This window comes from Nilaparvata lugens, chromosome 10 (assembly GCF_014356525.2).
Source record: "Nilaparvata lugens isolate BPH chromosome 10, ASM1435652v1, whole genome shotgun sequence".
In the NCBI taxonomy this organism is placed as follows: Eukaryota; Metazoa; Arthropoda; class Insecta; order Hemiptera; family Delphacidae; genus Nilaparvata; species Nilaparvata lugens.
Genome location: NC_052513.1, coordinates 36,946,197 through 36,965,534, shown reverse-complemented (window position 1 = coordinate 36,965,534; position 19,338 = coordinate 36,946,197). Strand labels below are relative to the sequence as shown.

Below are 19,338 nucleotides of genomic sequence, written 5' to 3'. Positions count from 1 at the left end.
CTATCCCAAACCTCAAATAACATTCAGTCAATCCTAAATCAATTCACGAGCAGTTCTCTTTAGGTTTCTGCTCTATATGTTTAAGTTTTATCTGATGAACCTTATCCTGAATCTAAAATTGACCCAATATCCCAGTCTCAGTAGCAATCATTAGTTTTACATGAATCGTTTACTATAATACAGTACCAAGAGTATACGATATTTTTATTTTAGTATTAGTATCAAGATTATAGAAGGGATCACTGCAAATTTTGATTGTGAGTACAAGGACCCGATTTTTGTGTACTACTACATTCATACTTTAACTTTGAATAATTGTGTTATTAAACATTGATACAGCCCCCCTCCCGTATCAAATCCTCCTGCAACGCGTATCACATCGAGCATCCTGCCAGCAACTCTCCAAAAGCTGAAACTCGATCCCCGACTTGCCAGAGCGATCTGTCTGCTTTCGTGAAGCGACACGACAACACACTCGCGAGCGTCCTCTCAGCAGTCGCCACTCGGCAACACTGTCCCCCAATTATTGTCTTATCAGTGAACCACTCCTCCATGCCACGTGTATGATCTCTTCATTTTTCGTTTCGGAGTAATAAAAATTATTGTGATATAAGTATAGTTTGCTGTGTGAAAACTACTCAACAATTTTCTACCAGTTTCATTCAAAACAGTGATCGACAAAAAACGTAATAAGCTGGAAGTAACAATCTGCTAACGGAAAATTTGCAAGACTGACGACGAAATTCTGTACGAAACTCATATCAAGGTAAGAATTAAATCGAATATAAATTGGAATTTTTCGAGATTCAAATTTTGTAAAAGGTGATACAGTATTTTTCCTATCAAAATTCTGATATATTATGGGCGTACTCTCGGTTGCAAGTAGGTATGTGTATCAAATTTAACAGTGATCAAATGTCGGTTGAATGCTGAGAGAAAAGATGAGGGAGACAGATAACTTCTTTTAATCAGAGGTTAAATTCAATAGACAAACGTATGTGCAACCGGGTTTTAGTTAGTTGTGTAGTGCTGTTACAGATGGTAGATGTGAGAAGGTTTGATATAATATTCGAATTTTGTCAATTTTGTTGAGATGATTTTGATCGTTTTATTTAAAGGAAGTCTGTGGTTCTCCATATTAGATGAGTTATGTAGTGTTAGCATTACTAGGTGGAAATTTGGGCTGTAGATGAAAAATTCTGTGGATAATCTGAATAATGAGTGAAAATTTGTAAGAAAATGGAACGATGAGTTGAAGATTGATTGAAAGTTTGTGAAAATTCTCACGAGCTTGAAAATAATTTGAAAGAGTGTTTACCGACTTTTCAATGTCAGATTGAGTTCTGGGAAAGAGGTGGAAAATTCGGTGTTTTAACAAAATTATGAATGAGAGTTTGTAAGAATTTCATGAGATGGGTTACAATATTGGAATAATATGTTGTGAATGTGTGAAAATACGACGGTAATCATAGAATCAGGAAAACTTGGGAGATAAGTGAAAATTGTTGAGGAGATTGGAAATGTAGGTTGATTGATTTATTGATGTTTCTATGGTTTCTTATTGTATCATTTTACTATTTTAATGCCTAATTGAGTGTTTATGCTATTAAAATACCTGGTTTCTTATGATATATACTTTTGGGACATCTATTCTAAAATCTATTCACAAAATCCATCCTCTCAATATATGGTATGATATTGAGCTTAGGTCTATCAGTTGGATAGTATAGGTATTTAATTGTTCTGAGTTATTCCTACTGATGAAACTATAAAAAAATCTAAATTTCCAACATTTTCCAGTCTTCTCTCATCCCCTTCCATCAGCTTCCCAGTTTCGTAACAGATGGACACTTTTTACCATAGCAATCCCTCATAAATTTCACTCTAGAACCTTAAAAACCAAAATTAATCTTATCAGTAAAACCACTAATAAAAAGCCAGCTTTTCAATTTATTGTGGTGAAGTCAGAGTTCATTGTTACGAAGGCTATCCTATCATATCTCTGTACTTTTCTTATCAAAATTTAATTATTATTCACTTTTTGTATGACATTATCGTACTTGTTTGTCGTAGTACAGCAAAAATAAGATTCAAAAAAGAAAAATAATATTTTATCACGTAATGAAGTGGAAACTTTAGACTGTTCTTGGTTTTATAAAAAATAGTGGAGGATCGTTAACCAACAAAAAGATCACATCATAGGAGCCATAAAGCAAAAATAAGATTCACAAAAAATTAACACATTATCACGTAATGAAGGAAACTTTAGACTGGTCTTGATTTTATAAAAAATAGTTCGTTAACCAACAAAAATATCACATCATAGGAGCCATAGAACAGCAGTTTTCATATTTATGCATAAATGAGAGAATGAATGCTTATGAGAGCACCAGAATGATATATAATCCCATAATTATTATCACCGCAAATTTCATTGAAGATTTTCATTGAGAATTTCCATCTAGCTGTTTACCCAGTTGTCAATATTTGCAGTAGCAGAAGTATTCGGGGTGAATTACAGCATTTAATTTGGATTTTCGTTTAATAATAGTTAAAGATTTTGTTCATTCAGTCCATGGTTTTCCATAAGAGAACAAATATTACGAATATTATCACTTAGTACAATGAATTAATAATTATTGAAGATTTTGTTTATTTAGTCCACGAATATTATATATATCACGAATATTACTATAATGGCCTACACCATGAATGAGTATTCATACATTACAAAAATGAAAATTCAATGAATCGTCGTTGGATCAGAAATAATTAACATAGCAACCAACAAATTGATGATTCATTAAATTTATCATGCATCAAATTATGGTATGATTATCGACGATTGAAGGCAGCCTCTCATTTCAAAAATCAAACTGTTGTCTCAGAAATATTTTTGTCCCATAGTGGCATTCACCACAATTTGTCAGCATTCCCTATGAATATCATCTATGCTTCTCATTTTACCAATGGTGACAGTTATAGGTGAATTTCATAAACTCTTGTCAACTTTCAAATGATAAACTGACCTTACACGTGAAAATCACATTGAAAATAATAAATTACTTTGTTTTCAACCGTGTTATCTCAGTTTCCTTGATTCTTGACAGTTAATAACAAGTAAATAAGTAATGAATCTTTCAAACATGAGTAAATTCACGACAAATGAAGTGATCTATGATAGAATTAAATTGAAAAAAAGGAAATTGGAATTTAAATGTGGATAATGTTAAAATGTAAATGAGAAATGACACTTTGAAACATGAGTAAATTCACGACAAATTGAGTGATCTATGGTAGAATTAAATTGAAATGAATGAAAATTGGAATTTAAATGTGAATAATGTAAAAATGTAAATGGGTAATGACACTTTCAAACATGAGTAAATTTACGACAAATGACGTGATTTATGGTAGAATTAAATTGAAAAAAATTGAAATTGGAATCTATATTCAACTAATCTAAAGTCTCATAGATTATTGATAATTTACTCTCTCATAATACTCCATGTAGTTTCCCATCCGTAATTTATAATAATTATGAATGAGGATGGAACGTTTGAAAAATACCAATAGTTGACCCTTATAGAGTTATAGTTGAGTCATGATGTCATTATACTTGAATCAATTGAATGTAAGTCTATATTCCATTACCAATTTAGAACTACAGTGATTTTCTAATACAATAATGTCGTCAGACTCTCATCTATTTATACCAATATAAAATTCTCTCATAGCTATTAACTTCTCTTCCCATCTCTCTGTAATCTACCTCTCTCTCCCACCCGCACACTCTCTCACTCCCTCTCACCCACTCACCTCTATCTAAGGTCAAATAGAATCAGCGGATCTATTTATCCAATACTCTATTCTCTTTTTTTGTAACAGAAAACTGATTTCTATCAGGCTCTCATCTATTGACACTGATATCAAACTATCCCACACCCATCAACTCTCTATCTCTCTCTCTCTCTTTCTGGAGGAGAAAATGGAGGAAAATAGAGTTAGTGATAGAGAGTTAGTGGGGAGGATATATTTAATATTCTTTCCGAAGAATAGACATTGATATGTCCAAAGCTCCGCCAATTTATGTAGATGCATAACAGTATAATTTATTATCTATAGTTATTATATTACAAATTGCTTTTTCATATCATATACAGTTCAATAATTATTTTCTTAGTCTATATTATGTAAATTCATCTATAATTTTGCTGTATTGTAAGCTATTGTATATAAATGTATAAGCCAGTATATATATTGTAATCTACATAAATAAAGTACTAAATCAATCAATCAACACTCTCCTCTATCTATGGTCAAATAGAATCAGCGGATCTATTTCATCCAATATTCTATCCTCCTTCTTAGTAACAGAAAACTCTATCAGGTTCTCATCTATTGACACTGATATCAAATTATCCCACACCCGTCAACTACTATCACCATACCTCTCTATCTCTCTTTCACTCTCTCTCTCTCTCACTCACTCACTCATTCAGTCCTCCTTTCTCTCTCACACTCTCACTCCAGTTCGTTAGGGTGTGCGCGCGCAACTTTATTGATTGAATTTTATTTGTTGACGTGGCGAAGTTTGGACCCAGTGAAAGTCACTCTAAACTGTCAGCATTGTTTGAATGGGAAGCATTGATGTAAAGTATGAGGAATGCTGCCAGTTTGAAGTGCATCTCACTATAGAGTCTTACAACACCCTTATCCACCCACTTCTAATTGACGAAAATCTGGAGCCTGTTTCCCTTCTCTGGAAGAGAGCTGGAAGTGGGATGAAAATCTTGGAAAATTCATGGAAAATTATCAGTTAATCAATATTTGCTTCCATTGACTGCACGGAGATGAAGTTGGGACATAGTCGGCCCTCTCAAACTCATAAAATCTCTTTTATACCTCCTAGAACTAGTAGTTCTGTGAACAGTAGACCTCACGCAGTATTCTCATCCACAAGTACCTGATTGAAACTATAGACCTTATGGAAATACAGAACTAGTAGTTCTGTTAACAGTAGACCTCACGCAGTATTCTCATCCACAAGTACCTGATTGAAACTATAGACCTTATGGAAATACAGCAATAGACTGGCTTCTCCACACATCTGTGTAATCACTTGGCAGCTGATTTATGATGAATGATTCTATAGTCTGATTTTTACTCTAATATTGGCGTATGAAGGAGGCTCCTTTTTCCTTTTATATTATCCTTGAAATGCAAAGTTTCCAAAAATCTTGCATATACGTTGACGCGCAATTAAATACCTGTCAAATTTCATGAAAATCTTTTACTGCGTTTCACCGTAAATGCGCAACATATAAACATATAAACATTTAAACATTCAAACATTAAGAGAAATGCCAAACCGTCGACTTAAATCTTAGACCTCACTTCGCTCGGTCAATAAAACAACAGCTGTTTTAGGAGTAAGTTTGAGTTTCTTTTAAAGTTTTAAAATTTTCAATTAATGATACAGTATTTTTCAGTCATCAGTGATGATTTAGTAAAGTATTCTTATTTTATTTGGTTTCAAACTTTTCTTAATTCTAAATTCCCAGTTAATATATATCTTGATCTCAAAATAAGACAAAAATCATGAAGTATAAACATAACTTATTTTTGGACAATTTCTATCTAAATTTGGGAAAGGAACAGTTTTGGGCTTCAGCCTGTTGCTCCTTCCTCAATCATCCATAATTGACAATTATTATATTATTTGATGTATCAATATTTAAATAAAAAAATAAATAAATAGAATAATCTAAAACCTGCAGAACCAACAAAACCTGCAAATCTAGGATCCAGAAGAATCTTATTTGATCTAATATATTGAAGAAGAGAGTCAACCTCAACTATAGAGAGATTCACCTTAAACCGTCATAATTGGAAGGGAAGCTTTATTGAAATTAAATTAAACTAAACTAAACTAAGCATTAATGTTTTTTTAAGGAATGCCTGCTGTTGACAGTGATTCTTACTAGAAAACATAAGGAATGCTTAGTGCCGGTTGCACAAAAGCCGGTTAAATTTCAATCATGATTAATTTCACGAGAACCAATCAGAGAAGCCGTATTTTCAAAAAGGTCTTCTCTGATTGGTTCTCATGAAAATCACGATTAAAATTTAACTGACTTTTGTGCAACCGGGCCTTACTCTTTGAAGTGAATCTTTCTAGAAGTACAATATTTAAAAACACGAATTTGGAGGTTACCTCAATGAAAAATACTGTATAACTTAACACTCCGAAAATGGAACAATAGATATTTTTCTCCCATTGTACTATTTGAACTTGATTCAATGAATATATATATTATGGAGTAAACAATGACTTCGAGGTAAGAATATAGGCTCACATTATTCTTAAACAATTGCTTGTTTTAGTATTACGTGTGAAGCTTCTGAAATAAATACTCTCGCTTTCAATCTTAGCTCCGTATTTCCTTGATAAAGACATTGAAATGTGAGTGGATCACATGATTGCCTATCTTATCAAATCATCTTATCATTTATCATTGAATCGTCCAAGATGAAAATTTAGATGAGAACTATAGAAGCCTGTTTCATCTTTCCTATAAGGAACAATAACATAGGGGAAAGAATTGGAGAATGAAATGATCTTGGAAAGTCTGTGAGGATAAGAAATTTATGACATGCTCAGTAAAATAAGTGATGAAATATGAATAATAATCAATTATTATTTAATGAAAATCCCAATTAAATGCTGTAAATCATCCCGAAGACTTCTGCTATTGCAAATATTGATTTATTCTTGCTATTATGTCTTCGGGGTGATTCACAGCATCTAATTTGGATTTTCATTCAATTTATTCCCTTTTATTCCTTTTATTCCAATTTATTCCCTTCTACATAATAATTTATAATATTCAGTCATATTGAAGACAGTATAAAATCTAGAAAATATCACCAAAATATTTAGGGAGTAAAATTGACGATAGTATGAAAAGGTGTGACTGTACTCGTAATCCATTGAAAACCTTAAAAGAGCCTCAAACCTCACAAGGTGTCACATCAAAGCTCAACACAGCGATGTTTTGTTGCAAATACCTCTGAATCGTTTTCTGAATATAAATTTTCCTGAGAGAAAATTGAAAAACGTCCAATAGAGACCATCAAAGGCATTATTGAATTAATCCGTGGTTTTCCTTTATGAAGTTACTTCCAAAAAAAGTAATCAACTAACTCTCTCAATGAAACACGTCACAATGTTTTTCAAAAATACCTCTCAAAAATGCTCACTTTCCCGTTAACAAATTGAGTGAATCTAGGTCAGTGAAGGGCATCAAAGAGTTTTGAGTTGCGGAGATGTGGTGGGGGGGATTTGGGGGTTAAATGTGGGGGGTTGGGGGGGAAGAGGAGGATGAGGAGGAGCTGCTGAAATCAATAATCACTCTCTTCCTACCACAGGAGCTATAAATAGCTGCAATTGATTTCGTGCATATAACAAGGAAGAGCACTGTACCTATTCCTGTATTTGCCACCATCAATTTTATTGCCTAAATATTCCGTGGATATTTTCTGGATTTGATTTTAATTGACTCCATGATATTTTTTATTGTCTAAATATTTCATGGATATTTTCTAGATCTCAGTTTCATCAACTCCATGACATTGAGATACATTTTTAGAAAAAACAGATGCAGATAGCATGTAAACTATGACATGGGGTCACTTTCTCCAAAACAAGTTTGACTCAATATTGTTTCTGACTCAATATTCATTATGACAATGTTCAACTGTTCATTGTATTACATATATGATTAACTGTACTGAATAAATTTATATCTTATCTTATATTTCTAGTTTAGACCATCAGCTCACTCAATTGAAACAGATTATAATGAATGCAACCAAACATTGATTAAACTGTTTTATTAGTTGAATCAACCTTGGAGAAAGCGATAATTAGAATTCTATCGAAGAAGTTCTGTATTATTTCAATAGAATTTTTCATACGGTTTCATACCGTATTTCATATTTCTTCATTTTGTTTTTCATACTGTATCCCAATCAGCGTTTACCATGCAAGAGCTCTAATCTACCAGCCCCATTCTCCATCACATAAGCTATAGTACAGCAACTTAATTATACTTCAATATAAACAATAACAATATAAACAATACATTCACAATTGAGAATCATATTGTATGTAACAATGTTTAAATAAATAAATACTTTTACATGATTTTTGAAACCTTGTGGTAATTGTTTACGTAGCAAATTGAAGTCTTATCCTTATATTAAGCGAGCAATTTCTGTATTTTTATATCTGGTTATTTATATCTGGATATCTACGTTCAACGGTTCTCGAAAACGGCTCTAACAATTTTCACGAAATGTGGAACATAGTAGGTTTATGATATAAAAATTCGATTGCACTAGTTCTCATCCTTGGAAAAACTCGCTGAACGACATTAAAAGGATAATTCATCTTTGGCTGAAAAAGCAGTGGATAGTAAAAACGTGAGTGAGTATGTGAAAAATGAAAATATCGCATCCCCGAAATTCATACGATGACATATTGCCCGCTGTGAAATATAAACACGATCATTTCAGAGAATTGTGTTCTGTTTATCAATAAATAAAAATAAAGAGCGAAGCTCGGTGCCCCGATATTATAAGTAAAGTGTCTCATCATTTATATAGAAATAGAGTAATATTTCATTTAATCATAGACAATAGATACAATGCAGGTTAAAATCAACAGGCATTCGCCCAAAACTGCTTTAAACCTTAATTTGGAATACACGGTCTAGAGGTTATGTAATAATAACTTAATTCACACACTATTTTGAGTCCAAAAAATGTATGTACTACAATAATTTTGGATTTATCAGATTAATCAATTTCAAAATACAAATCCAAACCAAAATCTTCCTTCACAATCACAAAAAATATTTAAAATTTCACTTAAATCCACAAATTATACTCATGTTGAAATTATTAAAATTATTCATAGCATGAATGTTATCTTTGGTCATCACAAGCATATAAATTCATAATCCATACCAGAATTATGCTGTATTTCAACTTGAATGTGTTATGAAATTACGATATTACAGTCTTGTTATACTGCAGGCTGTGGGTTCAAAATGTTTGTGAGCATGTTTACACTTTCTTGAACATAATATGGAATAGAATATTGTCACACTTATGACAACAATCGACTAGGAAGGAATAAATTTGAACATTTGCTGAGAAAAAATACATTTATCGAGAACTTTCATGCAAAGATAAGATAGAAAAGAATTAGGGCAAGAAGCAGCAGACATAGAGTGAATTAGTGGGAGTGGAAGAGAAAGAGTGAATGAGATATCAAAAAAGAGACATAAAGGGAGTAAGTGGGAGTGGAAGAGATGAAGAGATGAAGAGAGAGAACGAGGTATCAAAAAAGATACATAATGAGACATTAAGAGAGTAAGTGGGAGTGGAAGAGGAAGAGAGAGAATGAGATATCAAAAGAGAGACATAATGAGACATAAAGAGGGTAAGTGGGAGTGAAAGAGATGAAGAGATAAAGAGAGAGAACGAGGTTTCAAAAAAGAGACATAATGAGACATAGAGAGAGTAAGTGGGAGTGGAATAGGAAGAGAGAGAGAGAGAGAGAGAGAATGAGATATCAAAACAGACTATGTTGATTGAATATTCATCATCTATTTAAGTTCTATTAGTATGCGCCACAACGTCTGAATCTAGATGGACGAATTATGCTATTGGGAGTAGCATTCTATAGTCAGCTCTGTACCATTGTACAGTATACACTACAGCAGTATAGCAAGTTTTAGCTTGCTAGCTTCAACACACTATTCACTGGTCTAGTAATCCTATACTATTAAACGAGCAATTTCTGTTTATATGTTTGTATTTCACCGGATCCCAAATACGGCTCTAACAATTATCACGAAATTCAGAACATAGTAGGTTTATAATATAAAAATTCGATTGCACTAGGTCTCATACCTGGGATAACTCGCTGAAGGACATTAAAAGGATAATTATTATTCATCCTTGGAAAAACAGCTGATAATAATTATTTTGCGTCAGTTGATGATGGAAGTGAGTGAGCGAGTTCATGTGTGGGGGACTGTGTCAAAATTATGACTCAGCTGTTGAAATTTGTAATCATTCAATCAGGTACCTAGTGCCAGTTACAAACAAAAACCGGGCTATTCCTGATTAATTCCAGTAGATCCATCTTTTTGAAATGGTCTTCTCTAATTTGGTACGTGAAATTAATTAGGATTAAAATTTAACCGACTTTTGTGCAACCGGGCCTTTGTGAGGGGAATGTTTGCATTCCTCTGGGAATTAATCTCAATTTACTGTGATTAGATAGAACATTCCTGTATGAACTATGAATGTTATTATAATTTCTTCTTTCGTGATAAATTTTTTATACTTTTGTAGTCCAGAGTGAAGCTTGGTCCCTGATATTATAGTTTATAATAGTATGTTTAGTCTATAGTACAGTATAGTTTAATATTATTTTTATTCAAAACTTTATTTATTCTTCATTGACTGATACAATAAGTAGGCTACATCATCAAAATGATTGGGAGAGAAAAATAAGGTAAACTTGTGCTACTCCTCTCCCAAATTCAAATAAGTCGAATTAAAAAATAACCCAAAAATAAATCAACAATAAAATGTATCTACTTTTTGTTAGCAATAGAAAAATAACTCCCAGCAACCACTTGTTGGTTTTCAAATTCACTAGAGACATTTCATTGCCGTTTGCACAGTGTCAGTTCAAACTATAACTCATTGAATTGAATGTTTATCTAGTATCATTCGTTATAATGTGGCTCACTCCAAGCTTAAGCCTCTAGCTGATTGAATTTAGTTCAAGCTTCGACTGTGCAAACGGCCGATAGTGATTGAACTCCACTTAACATGAAACTTACGTCGCCTATTGTTGACGTTGTTAGTGCTGCCACCTACCGTCTAGACACTAACTACCACGTCAGACAGCGTTGACCAATCACTGGCGAGTACATTCTAGTACACTCCCACCACACACTGTTATTGGCTAACGTCATGAATAATAATGGCGTCGTTTCAGAACCTAGGTCAATAGAGTCTTTATACAGAGTATTTTTAAAAAAAATATAGAGTCGGAAAAAATAGAGGTTAACACTTTGCACAGAGATGTTGTGGAATTTTTCCATATTAAATCTACCACTGATGATGATGCCAAGTGCATCGAAACTAGTTTGGACTCAAATAAAAACTTTGTGGAATTGACAACATCTTTTTATTTCACCTTGAAAAATAGAGGGTCGAAACTAGTCGTTGGAATATTTCAAAGTTTTTAATAATAAAGGGTACCACAAGCTTTTTATATTGTTTTTATTAGAGAGTATTTTTTATTTATTCACAATTATTATCACAAGAACGTCAAAATTTGAGTTTCACTCAAATGACAGGAGACATGTCCGTATAATCTGTTAATAAATTATTCCTATAGCTATCCTATAACTATTGTAGCTAAGAATATAATCTATTCCAGCTTTCTCAGTGGTTTGAATCTCTCATACAATAAATCAAGATGCTAGAACTTTGGTAGTTGGAACATCGAGCTCTTCCATTGGTCTATACCTCTCATAAAATATATGATGATACATACATAATTATTATATTACCAGATCCATCAATTCCATGCTTTTTTGATATCATTGATGATAAACCAAAACTGGATTCATGTTACTGTGATGAATTTTGATAAGGACAGCAAAAAATTCTAGCCTGTTCGCTAGAGTCTGTTGATTTTCAACTGTGATCGAGCACTACCTCCGTTTACGGAGGTAGTGAATCAAGTGCTGATGATTAAATACGTTTCCATGGCATTTAACCGAGATTCAACCACAGTTAAAATTTGACAGACGTTTTTGCAATATTCTAATCTATGTTTTACAATAACATTAGAAAATCAATAGTTGACCGAGCGATGTGAGGTCTAAGATTCAAGTCGACGGTTTGGCATTTCTCTTATAATGTTTATGTTTAAATGTTTATATGTTTTTATGTTGCGCATTTACGGCGAAACTCTGTAATAGATTCTCATGAAATTTGACAGGTATGTTCCTTTTTAAATTGCGCGTCGACGTATATACAAGGTTTTTGGAAATTTTGCATTTCAAGGATAAAGGAAAAAGGAGCCTCCTTCATACGCCAATATTACGGTAAAAATCAGACTATAGGATTATTCATCATAAATCAGCTGTCTAGTGGACTATAATACTACCCGCTCAAAAACATCGAACATCTTGAAAATGTATCCTTCCATTAATGTTAGTGGACAGTTGACTATAATACTACCCGCTCCAAAACATCGAACATCTCGAAAATTGTATCTTTCCATCAACGTTGTAGACAGTTGCAGCCAGACCTGATAACAGCGCTCACACTCACATTCCGGGACGACACGTCACGGTACGATATAGGACAGAAAGCTCTATGTTTATTTAGGATTTTTTCTAGACATTTTTAATTGATAAATTATTTATTAATTTTTGAGAAAACATAACAACAGGTCAATGTAACTCACTGAGCGCGAGGTTTACTGTTCACAGAACTACTAGTTATGATAGAATTAAAGAAAATCTGAAGTTGCAGTTCCTTTTGAAAGTTTAGAAGACTATAATAGAATTACAATTCAATATATCTACGTGTAAAATAAGACCTTTTTACCGCTTTTAATTATCCAATACTAAAAGAGAAAGTCTTTCGAATAGCATTGATGGGGGTATTGAATGATTGAACACACAATTTGTTCGTTTAAGGCTCTGAGCTACTAGAAACTAGAAAGAGGAACTGCGTTTTAAAGCAGTGGAGGCTAAAAGTAGTCCTACAATGCAACTGGGTTAGCGGGCCTTTCATACTTTATTCAAAGCTATTGACTGAGAGGAGAACGGGGTAATTGACTATAGAATGCCGGCTTCCTAGCAGCTGCATGTTGACTCTCGACTGCTTGACTAATAGCGGATCAATGCTCAACTATCCATTGATTAAATCAATCAATATTGATGTAACTTGATCAACCTCATCGATATTAATCAATATTGAAGTAGTGCCATAGGGTAGTCAGTGTCATCAAGATCAATTCAGAGTTTAGATTCAAAAGCATAAGATTGCAAAGTTCAAATGAATTTGATTTGAAATGGAAACTCTAAAATCAATATTTATTTATTTATTCATTTATTGTATAAAATACTATAATAATACAATTATGACATTGGAGGAAAAACTAGGCTGAGCCTGTACTCTCCAAAAATTTTGATAAAATGTTAATGTTGTCCAAAAGATAAGGTTATGTTATCTCACACTGCTACGTCACTTGATTTTCGGTCCAGGAATGATGAATAAAAATATTCAAACAATATTCAAGTAATAATTTTGATAAATCAATCCCATAAATAATCAATATTGATTCAAAAGCATAAGATTGCAAAGTTCAAATATAATATTTCAATGAATTTGGTTTGAAATGGAAACTCTAAATCAATATTCAGGTAATAATTTGATTAATCAATATTGAAGTAGTGTCAGTGGGTACTCAGTGTTATCGAGACCATTTTAGAATATTCATGTTCAGTTGGATTTCATTCATATTCAAGTCTTCCAGTATTTAATTATCTCTCATTAATATTCAATGGAGTTAATCAATACGGCAATAGTGATGTCACCAGTAATTTATGCTTGCACTGTTCAATATGCAATTTTGAAGGATTGAATATGACTTTTTGTGTAGTTGAGAAGTTGATATTCTGGTAATTATCCATATTAAATAAAAAGACTATTGGATACTGTGGTTTTTGACAGTAAATTTCTTAGTCTTTTTATTTAATATGATTGAAATGAATCTTAATTTCTTTGAACCTGAATCACAAGCTCTTTTGAAAACGTTGTAAACGAAGCCCCCGTTGATGAACATATCACAAGTTTATAGTGATGTTCACGTTATAATGGCAGTGGAGGAAGATAGGAGAAGAGCATCGCCGATTCTCTGGCTTGTCACTGCCTTTGCTGGTACCGATATATCTGTTATAATATTAACTGTTCATTCTTGTTTAAATAGTCAATCATATTTTATACGTCAAGAAAATATAATTCTCAATGATTAAATAATGAATTTCCACTATTGAGATTAAATATTTTGTTGATTTATTATAAGTTGTTGGTTATCCATCTTGTTTTTACTGGAATTGTTACTATTGTATTCTTATATAGATTTTAAGTGAAAGAACACTCACATTGTTTGGTGTGGCGACGACCGTTTCGTGCTGGTGTCGCACATTCTCAAGCCAAACAGAAACTAAAGTATTTAAGGTTGAATACTTTCGATTCCTTTCATCAGTAATTCCTAATAAAAGGAATGACTCTGAGTGCTATAGTGAGGTCCACGTTTAATGGCAGTGTTTGATAAGCGATGGTATTGCTATCCTTGTCTATCATCAACAAGCGGATAGCGCTATCTCTTTCTCGCTTTGCTCTGTTGCCAGATCGTCTTTTAATAATATAGAATTAATGATAATCAACAAAATATTTCATCTAATTATGAAAATTCATTATGAAATTATTGAAAAAATAATTTCTTGGCCTAATGAAATATAATTGATTATTTTAAACGAGAATGAACAGTTAATATAACATCAATAAACCTGTATCAGCTACCGTATATAGAAGGCAGATGGAATTAAATAGAGAATGCATTTATTCAATGCTAATTAATATTAATTATTATTTACGAAAATCCTAAATGAATGCTGAAAATCACCCGAGGACTTCTGCTACTGCAGACATTGACAACAGGGTTAACAGCGAGAAGGACATTCGATGAGAACTACTATCCAAAATTATTTGCCAGCCCGGGAATCGAACCCGGTACCTCCCAATTGCTAGTCAGTAATGCTTACCCTTACACCCAAACTGAAATCTCTGGATAGCAGCGCTGTCCCTGGCCAACCAGGGCTGTTAACCCTGTTGTCAATGTCTGCAGTAGCAGAAGTCCTCGGGGTGATTTTCAGCATTTATTTAGGATTTTCGTTAAATAATAATTGTATATAGAAGGCATTGACAAGACAGAAGGTTCGGCAACATTGTCTCCTATCTTTCTTCACCGCCGTTATAACGTGGACCTCACTAGAGGCAACCAGAGCGTGCGTGGCAAAGGTAGTTCTTAGCTAACATATACTATTATGACGACTATAATATTATACAGTCCTAAGAACCAAATCAAATTACGATACTCTTCCATTCCAGTTTTTATTAGAAGTCATCATTATTAAACAACAGATTTAAACGAGTTTTTTAATGGGGAATTGTACTTTTGAATGCCCATTAAAACTGCATTGATTAAGTTATACAATAGCAGAAAAAAAGGTGAAGAACGTTGCAGTTGAAAAACAAGATTGGCGCAGCTGAATTTTAATTGGCGAATCGGCGGGCGCAATGAAGAAGAGAATGAGAGAAGAAGAAGAAGAAGAAGAAGAAGAAGAAGAAGAAGAAGAAGAAGACAGAGAAGAAGAAGAAGAAGAAGAAGACGACAGTAGAAGAAGAAGAAGAAGAAGAAGAAGCAGAAGAAGAAGAGAGAAGACGAAGAAGAAGAAGAAGAAGAGAAAAGAAGAAGAAGAAGAAGAGAAGAAGAAGAGAAGAAGAAGAGAAGAAGAAGAGAAGAAGAAGAAGAAGAAGAAGAAGAAGAAGAAGAGAAGAAGAAGAAGAGAGAAGAAGAAGAAGAGAGAAGAAGAAGAAGAAGAAGAGAAGAAGAAGAAGAAAAGAAGAAGAAGAAAGAAGAAGAAGAAAACAGCAGAAGAAGAAGAAGAAGAGAAGAAGAAGAAGAAGAAGAAAAAGAAAAAGAAGAAGAAGAAGAAGAAAAGAAGAAGAAGAAAAGAAGAAGTAGAAGAAAAGCGACAGAAAAAAAGAGAAAACAGTGACAAAGAAAAAAGAGAGAGCGAGAGAAAAAGATCAAAAGTTGAACTTGACCTTGATTTCTCTTTGAAAGCCAAGTGAGTACTGTTGTACTGAAGTAGCAAAGTTTAAGCTCTGCATTTATGCAATTTGCTTTTGCATACAAATGGAAAGACCTGACTAAAGTCAGTTTCACTTCATTCTGTCAGCACCTTTTTCAATGGGAAGCAATTGATGTTATGTATGATAAATACTGACAGTAAGTTCGTAGAGATTCTCATTTGAACTCCTTTTTTGGGAGTGTTGTAAGCCTTGGCTTACGTTCAAATTTGTCAATTGTTTTATCACGTACAATGCATAAAGCTAATATGCATTACGTGACAGGACCTTGTATCATTACGTGAGTTTTTCACCTGAAAATGAGAGTTGCTTGTTGAAATTTCACCAATTTGGTGTAAAACACAAGTTTTTGAGAATATTCATTGAAGTTATCCTTATGAACATTTAATATAAAGTTGTATTTTTTCTTCTATATTATTTTGTGTGAAGTGCGGTTTTGTGCCTGTCGCATCCACATTGATGTACTATACATTATATTTTTTCCAATAAATTAAAATTGGAATTGAATTATTCTGTATTATCCAAAGAAGTTCTGTAAGAAAATTCCTTTGAGAATAGCTATTTATGTATTAAGAGCGTAATGCGCGACTTTATCGCTCGCGCAAAACAGTTATCACGCGACGCGAAGCGGAGCGTGATAATTTTGCAAGAGCGATAAAGAAGAATTACGCGCGAATTACATACAAATTTTTTTCTACAACTGCCCAAACCTGTTAAATTACTTATATCGGCGGAGTTACAATTACCGACTTTTTAGGTTAAGATCTGACTTTTTGGCGAGCTGCTTACAATCAGCTGATTAGGGAGCGTAAAGAAACTCTTCTGCGCATGCGTGAATGATTTGGGAGCGTAAAGTAAATCTACTGTGCATGCGCGGATGGTTAGCGAGCGAAAAAGTAGATTCTCCTCAGAAATAAGCTGTTTTACGAGGAGAATTGAGTGTGTAAATTCTTTCTTTACGCACAGTTGTAGAAAATAGTTATTTGTGCAACTAGTGCGCAAAGTGACAGTTTGCTGCATCGAAAGAAACGTTTACGCCCGAGCCGCGAGGCGAGGGCGGAATGGTTTCTTGAGTGCAGCAAACGAACTTTGCGCACGTATTTCACATTAAATTTTTCCTACAGTTACCATTGAATATGAAAAGTGGGTAATTATGGGTAAAATTGCCTGAATAATGTAGTAGTGTTTGAATGGCGGGGGGCAGCTGTGTGGTGTGTGCTGTGGTGGCACTGTGCTGTCGTTGTCCTTGGCTATAATATCTACTTAATAATTAGCGCGTTGTGCTTCGTTGCACCTCTGCTCACTATAGCAGCCACAGCAGTCACTGTTACCAACTTAATTTTGATTTTGCTGCACTGGAGCACCATATAACCTACTAACTATTTTGCGTTGTCATGCTGCAAATCTGGAGTACGCAAAGTACTCACTTTGCGCACTAGTGCGGAAAAGTGATTCTTTGCAGCCTGCAATCAGTGCACAAATGGTCACTTTTCAGGGTATCTGTAGGAAAAATCTGTTTTTCGCTGCTCCCTACCTATTTTCTGAACTTATGAACTATCCGTGTTTATTCATTTATCAGTCTACACATCACATTATTGGAAAAAACCAGGCGCTAGCCCAAAAATTCTCTTCCTGGAATGTTGATTTGAAGCTATTTCAATATCAATTTAAGTTCAAAAATTACTAGAAACAGTAGATATCAAGCGTACTTTGAAGTAAATATATAGCTTTCCCTATTACAAAATAGCCTACTCCAATTCTCCTTCAAATGTACTCGATTGATGTTCGATGTGTGATATTTATTTCGACTTTTCAATCAATTTGCCACGTCCATCATACTAAGGCTGTGCAAAGGCTAAAAATAAACTTTCTACTGGTGATATTTTTCATAGTTTTTCGATTTGTATATCATCAAGCTATCAAAATGAAAAAGTTTTCTCAGGAAAACATTCTTTTTCCGATCAATCCTTTTTGAGATATGAGCTCCTAAAGTTCAAATATTTTGGACAGAACATTTAAAATTCGGTAAGAGATAAATCCATAAGATTTAGTGGATAGATTCTACATGGTATTGATGATTGAATAAAACAAAAATTACCTGAAAATATCAATTTTTGATAAAGTTATTGAATTTATCAAGAATAACTTTTTTTTGGGTTATTTTTGGTCATTTTTAGTGAATTGAATAACTTTTTCAAAAATTGATATTTTCAAAACATTTTTGTTTTATTGAATCATCAATACCATGAAGAAATGATCTTCTAAATCTCATGGAATTATTTTCTACCGTATTTGAATTGTTCTGTCCTAAAAATTTGAACGTTAGGCGCTCATATTTAAAAAAGTAATGATCGAAAAAAAATGTTTTCCTAAGAAAACTTTTTCATTTTTAAAGCTTGATGATATACAAATCGAAAAACTTTGAAAAATATCACCAGTAGAAAGTTTATTTTTAGTCTTTGCACAGCCTTAACCGATCCAATCATTTATCTCCTCATTATCTAAACACAAGATAATATAAAACTTATTTTAGTTATAATTTTTTTCGGGGGGTAACTATTTTTTTTAACTTTCTCCTCAAAAGTTATAGTTATAGTATTATAAGAAAAAATATGATAATAGTGCAAAAATTTGTGTGAGCACTTCATAATATACCGCAAAATATTGAAAGAGATATCAAAGAACTCGTAACTATAAACTTGTTACCATACTATATCGCGATATAACTTGTTTTTAGCACATTCTATCAACTTCACAGCATAACTGAATTCTCTGAAGAACAGCCTATCTGAAGTCTGAAACATATGGCAATGTAAAACTCTTCTCTCAATAGTTTCAAATATTATTACAAGATTTAATTCAATAAATTGAAAAAAAAATAGATGTTTCAAGTACAGAACTGTTAATATTTCATTTCAAATTTGAGTAATGGTCCTTGCAAAAATTTCAGCTCTCGGTAGGATTCACCTCAAACTGGCAGCTTTCCTCATAAAAAACATTAACTTTTCCATTCAATTAATGCTGACTGTATGAAGTGAAATTCACGGTGCACTGATCATCAAAACACCTTATCACTACTTCTTGGAGGCGTCTACAGTGACATTCATAGTATCTTGTCAGTATTGGATAAATGGGAAGCCCTCGTGTTATTTGTGTGAGGAAAGCTGACAGTTTTGAGTGAATCTCACTGTAGTCTAAAAATGCACATTGGCTAGTAGCCCAATGTTTTCAGAGTGGCGACAAAAAATGCAAAAAACATTTGGCTAGTCTGTCATTTGATAAAAATGT

General features: G+C 33.2%; 1 protein-coding gene across 2 annotated transcripts in view; it reads left to right on the top strand.

The window, feature by feature from the left end:
- Window positions 1-431: 431 nt before the first annotated feature.
- LOC111047234 (protein Tob1-like) overlaps window positions 432-19,338 on the top strand; it is a 44,470-nt gene continuing 25,563 nt past the window's right edge. Inside the window, exon 1 of one of the 2 annotated variants that reach the window (XM_039436793.1) lies at window positions 432-766. The gene's annotated coding sequence lies outside the window, so the exon portion shown is untranslated. The remainder of the gene's footprint in view (window positions 767-19,338) is intronic. The other variant, XM_039436794.1, reaches the window with a different exon arrangement.